The sequence below is a fragment of the Macaca thibetana genome, chromosome X (assembly GCF_024542745.1).
Source record: "Macaca thibetana thibetana isolate TM-01 chromosome X, ASM2454274v1, whole genome shotgun sequence".
NCBI lineage: Eukaryota > Metazoa > Chordata > Mammalia > Primates > Cercopithecidae > Macaca > Macaca thibetana.
In genome coordinates, this window is record NC_065598.1 from 10299426 (window position 1) to 10305425 (window position 6000).

Consider the following 6000-nt stretch of genomic DNA (forward strand, 5'->3'; position numbering starts at 1 on the left):
AACTCTTGCCAAGACATGTTAGCACATGGGATACATTCTCTCCACATCTTGGGTGCCACATCAGATTAAATGTTACATTCTGCTGGGGTGGGATGTTGGTGGATGTGGAATTAGAGAAAAAGACTGGGGTCTGAGGGTAATCTAGGGGGGCAAGTGGCTTTTATCAATGAATTTGCTAGCCCAGTTCCTCCCGCCATTGCTGGTGAAAAAGATTTCAAGCTGTTAAATTAATAAGTATGAAGTGAGTATTTTTTGCTTTATAAAACACAGTACTTTTGAGAAAACACCTTAAAAGGGGGAAATCTACATTGAGAAGATGTAGATTGCTACAGAAGAAGTCTTTAGAACAAGGGTGTCAAACACAGAAACCTACAAGGGACAAACAGGTAACACCAATAAGCAAAGAGGACATGCCGTAAGACATTAGAAGGTATATCATGCTTCACTGAAACACAAATTTTAAATCATTGAGTGAGCAAAATTACATAAGGGCCACCAGTGTGCATCTGCTACTTCTTCAACCCCTGAATTATTTACTTGACAATGTGCCTAACTTATCTCCACCCATTTCAGATCTAGCCAATATTTATTGATTGGCCTCATGCCCAGCATTGTGCCAGGTGTGTTCACAGACAGGACCATTTTCAATACTCATAACCGCCCAATGAAGTGTGTATTTATGTCTCCATCGACAGATGAGGAAATTGAATCCCCTAGAAGTTTAAAATGTCTTGGCCAAACCCACCATTCATTGCTCTGGAAGAAACTTGGGAAGCACTACCATTCTTTTGTTTCTTAACTTTGAGCCAAGGATATCAGTTTAGGTAAACTTGTTATCTGTTCTCTGGTAGTTTATATGCTGTTTTGTTCCCCCAAGGCAATACATGATGAGTGTGTCACTACAGATATAAATAACTGTACAATTAGATACTCAGGGGGAGAAATAATTTTGGTTAAAATAATCAAGGCCTCTGTTGCAGAACAATAGCAATAAATAATTCAGCCTTTTCTGGCTCAAGCTCTTTGACCAAAATTCCAATTCTGTCACATGTTAAAACTCAAACTGTCAATTTGAGGAGGTTCTGCTTAATTTCAATTTTGTCTCAAGTTTAGACAAGTGAAGAGCAACTCACAAGAAAGTGTGAGTATACTCAACTCACACAGTTAGAACCATTCTTTATGCAGCTTCAGCTATTACGTACCATGCATTTCTGAGAATGCTATATTCCCCAAAGCACAGCAATCCATTTTTATTTTCTTTTAAAATAAAAATAACATTAAATGAACCATTGACATTAATATTTATAGTAATTCAATGTCTTTGAAAGGTTCGTTCACAGAAGATTCCCTTATATGTGATTGCAAGCAATTAATTTAAAAATGTAAACGTACTTTTACATTTAACTAGAAGTCATAGTCCTGACTATCACCTCACCAGCTAACCTTTCCTCAAATATAAATATATTTTAAATTGGTTTTACTAATGCCCTAGGTATTTGGAAAATCCTACTGGTGCAAACTAATTATTAATTCATAGTCCCCAATTCTAAGCCTTACATGTATGACCTTAGAAATAATGGCAGCTGCTCTTGCCTGCTTTATAAGAATTGTTACTGAAATTTGTATGTTAATAATTTCCAGTGATTACAAGCCATTATAAAAGCTCTCAAGTTACCTAGAACTCTGGAAATAGCTCTTACCCATGTGGCACCCCAGGAATACTTGACAACTCCAAAGGGAGTGGTTTTGAAAATTACGTTAACAAAATATAAAGTGGCATCATCCAACTCTCAGTTATTTATAGATGCACTGCAGGGAGAATCAAGTGGTCTTTCCTCTATAAGCACACCAAGTTTATTGGCATCCACCTGGCATTATCTGACATGGAAATCATCTGGTCAGTGAAAGCATGAATATCTTGACATATCAGTTACTTGTTCACTGCCCACCAGTGTTTTGTGGCCATCAGTTGGGAAGCTCTGATTTACAGAATGATTAGCAAAAGAGTGAGTGATCAAGTAAGTTTGCAGCAATTCATGTTTCACATCCTGCACCATTCAGGTAATGAGATTTCTCTTTGCAGAAATGCTACCCATTGCATGAAGACTTGGTTTAAATTCATCTGTCTCTTATATACCTGCTTTTCCTCCAGAGTGTTTAGCATAGGACTTCAAAAGGCACTCAATAAATATTTGCTGAATGAATGTAACAGGAATTAATAACGCAAAAAAAAAATGTTTTTGAAAGATAATTGATGTCAAATGGTAGGCAGAGGAAGCCAGAGAAAGTTCACCAGTGATAGAAATGCTGTGTACAAATTTGGTACAATGCCCAAAAAAAGGATTTGCATTTAACAAATAACCTTTAAAGCCAGGTTCTTTTATGTCCCTCACCCCTGGACTAAGCCATATTAGTGGTGGGAGAATCCCAGCCAAACAAACCCTGACAGCAATTTGAGAAAGGGAAGTATAAACAACAACCAAATGTTAGAAAGGATTCCGTGAAGCACTTTGTCATCAGTTGTTCAGGAAACCTCTAAGAATAGAATAGCACACACACAGACACATACAAATACACATACACATACATATACACACACTATAGAACACATCATTAAATTCTTTATGAAGAGGACAAACTGGATAATATGCAGAGGGTCCTAACACTCTCATGATTGCATGAAGGGTGATAAACATTACGATATTTTTCCTTTCATTGAGCCCCCAGGCCCAAGTTAATACAGTGTTGGGGTATTTTGATTGGTTTGATCAATATTCTGGGCCTAGATTGTCAAAGGCAGTTTCCTAACTTTAAAACATCATGACAGAGAAATTGATGCAATCTGCACCATATATGGAGGTAAACTGAGGAAGCTATGTGATCCAGAAATAACTTTCCAGGGATCAGCTCAGGCCAGCCACAGCCTGATGGCCCATGTGCCAAGAGGGGTCAACAACTGGGTATGTCTGCAACCCACTCATCATTTACCAGTGCTCTGTGGTCCATCCATTGAGAAGCTAATTAATTTCATAATATCAGATCGTTTCTCAGAATGATCACCCTAGAAACGAGCCGTCAAGTAGGTTTGCAGCAAACCATACTTCATATGGTGCACACTATACTTCTCTCAGGGAGTCAAAACACGTATTAGTAAATGAACATATTAAGGCTCTGAGAAGACCTATTTCCCATTGTTTGTTTGTTTTTTTTCTCCAGTATTTTCCAACCTCTTTTAACCAGGGCACCTAATAACATCTTGCAGATCTAAGGAGGCTGCTGAATCGTTCAACCCTCCATGCAAGCACACAGTACTGTGACTCGAAAAGGGTCAATGCAACAATATAGGTCCTAACTGTCTTTAATTGGAGGATTAGTTCAGACACTGGAAAAACTTTAATCTTTAAGAAGGAATCCTCCTGGAACTTTGTTAACACTAAACTGTTAAATACCATAAACAATATTATTACCCCCAAACAGGCTGCTGAGGAGCCAGGGATGAGTAGATTCTAGCCGTGAGACTCCCAGTCATCTGCAATAATTCATATGCCACTGGTAAGGATAATTCTAAACATGAGATCTAAAAACCCTATGCATACACCGCCCCCTTGCCCTCCCTACCCCAGGAGACTTATCTGTCTTTCTGGTTATATATTCCCTTGGCTGTTAGTGTAATTAGTGCATAATAACTATGTACATATCAACTCACAGGAAAAACGGCAGACGTGCTGGCTGATTTGGCTTGGGGCCATCTCATCGGCAGGGTGAGACAACCTGGTATTAAACCATCTGTTATTAACTGTATATTCTAAAATAGTGTTTTGTGTCTCCTGGGTTGCTGACTCCCATTGACAGCAACAGAATGTCAAGACTCATATTTTTCCGAGCAGCACTGAGGAGATAAACTTTAAAACATTTGCATTGTCCCTTCTGTTCTGCTGCTTGTGCTATTAAGAATTTTATTTACTAAAATGTCCATTGTATTATACACGGTGCTTTTCTATGTTTCATTTTCACGGAGGTGAACAAGTTTCATTTAAACTGTGTCCTTGTGAAAGTTATGCTTTCTAGAGTCAAAGATCCTAGAGAAAATTGGCCATAGCTTTTGTCCCTATGACTAGGCAGTTGCCAATGCCTGTATGAAATCAATAGTCTCACTAGGAAATGGACTATCACTTGCATTTTTTAAAAAGGTGGTCATTTTCTCAAATCTGCTTGTTTGCACTGATTACTTTTCTTTAAATTAACTTAAGTAATTAATTTCATAATATCAGAAATCTGAAATTGAGTCTTTGTGCCACTTGTTACAGTCAGTAGCACAAACCTGCTCCCCAAACTCAGGATTAAGTTTGTATATGACAGAAAACAACAGTATTCCTTTGAAAGACGAGCAGTCAAATCATTCAACACAATTATCCAAGTTAATTCAACTCAAAAAACCACATCACCACGAAAAAATAAAAATAAAATTTTTTACCTGATTCCAAATCACTTTTGACAGCTACAAAAAATTGACTTTCTTTGCAAAAGTTTTACCTCTGCCCCAGAACTCAGTTGAAACAATTTTTTTCCTTTCCCAGTTGTCTCTTATAATTGGCTGTTCCCAAATATAACTAAAATTTCCCTGCAAGTCTGTTAAACAATTTCACATTTCCATGTTTAATTACATTCAGATTGAGATTTTTGTACACATAGAGAATATAGCCAGATTTTGACTCAAGTGACCACAATACCTTTGACATAAAGCCTTTATACACCATTCTCGCCATATATAAAAATAGACATACGCTCCTTGTCAAAACACAAGAGCGAGCTTCTTTACATTGTCTAGAACAAAGAGGCCAGCTCGGCTTCTATTTTTCCTAAGTGTCTCAGAAGGTGTCCTTTATTACATATGCAGGACGCAGGGATTTTGCTGCTGTGTGAATGAAAAATGATACCTTCAGACTGCCTTTTTAGTGACAAATTAGGCTTTTGTAGACCATCACACTGCCTGTGGTTTTAAGAACCCCATTTAGATTTACTATCACTTCCTTGGGGACTCAGCCTTCCTCACAAAGCACCCCAAGGCTAATTTCCACTGTTTTAGAGTGTAACAAAGATGAGAAAGTTTGCTCATCACGATAGTATAGAAACGCTTGCCTAGGAAAAACACTCTCTGGAATGTCTAAAGTGCTAAAAATCATTCCCTCTGTGGATTCTTGGTGTGCAAAACAGGCAGAAAAGTTGTCTGGAGGTATTCGCAAAGCATTGTATTTGTTCAGGAAGGAGTTGTGGGGTTAGAGGCTGAGCAACGCCTCTTACTTTGCTTCCTGGGTGAGAGCAGACAGGCGTGCCACTTAGCAGAAGCAAGCAGAGAGAGAGTGGTAAGACTCACCGGCTTCCCCATTTTTCCCAGGACAGGGGTTTTTGTTCCTCAGTTGTGATCTGGAAGAGACAAACCTGTAGGTCCTCCAAGCAGGCTGGTCTGGGGCAAGTGCCGGCTCTTTGCCTCGGATCAGCTGAATGGCTGGGGCGTTCAGGAAGCTTGCTCTGTCCAGCTCAGAATCACTCCCCCTCTCCAGGGTGTGTGCTTACACGCCTCTCAGTCAGCGCGAAAATCCGCCAAACTCAGGTCAGTCTAACAGGTTTCCTTATATAGGTAAACATGAATTGCATTCCTGGTGAAAGAAGTTAACTAGGAATCCTGGTAACCTGGTTAACTCTACACACGCCAGAATGGCTCAGAGTCGGTCAGCCTGCGTAGGGGTTTGGTTGCAGTACAAAAGGATTTGTGCAATTTAATTAAAATCATCTTTATCCTGGCAGTCTGTAAAATTGGCCCTTGTAGTGTAACTGTGAGTCAACAGCTAGTATTTTATATCATGGGCTGTGACCAGCCTTATATTATCTGAAGGCATTGTAGGGGAAAAAAGTGTAGCATTTTATAAGTTGTCTTTCATGTTTTTAAAACCAGAGTAATTGAACTTGAGATTATTTTCAAAGAAGTAAATAGAACATGTG

The 6000-nt window shown here is 38.9% G+C and overlaps 1 protein-coding gene across 1 annotated transcript in view; it reads right to left on the reverse strand.

Moving 5' to 3' along the window:
• The window catches only part of MID1 (midline 1), a 391573-nt gene extending 385776 nt beyond the window's left edge, over positions 1 to 5797 (reverse strand). The window contains exon 1 of the mRNA XM_050777270.1: positions 5375 to 5797. The gene's annotated coding sequence lies outside the window, so the exon portion shown is untranslated. The remainder of the gene's footprint in view (positions 1 to 5374) is intronic.
• Between the last annotated feature and the right edge of the window lie 203 nt (positions 5798 to 6000).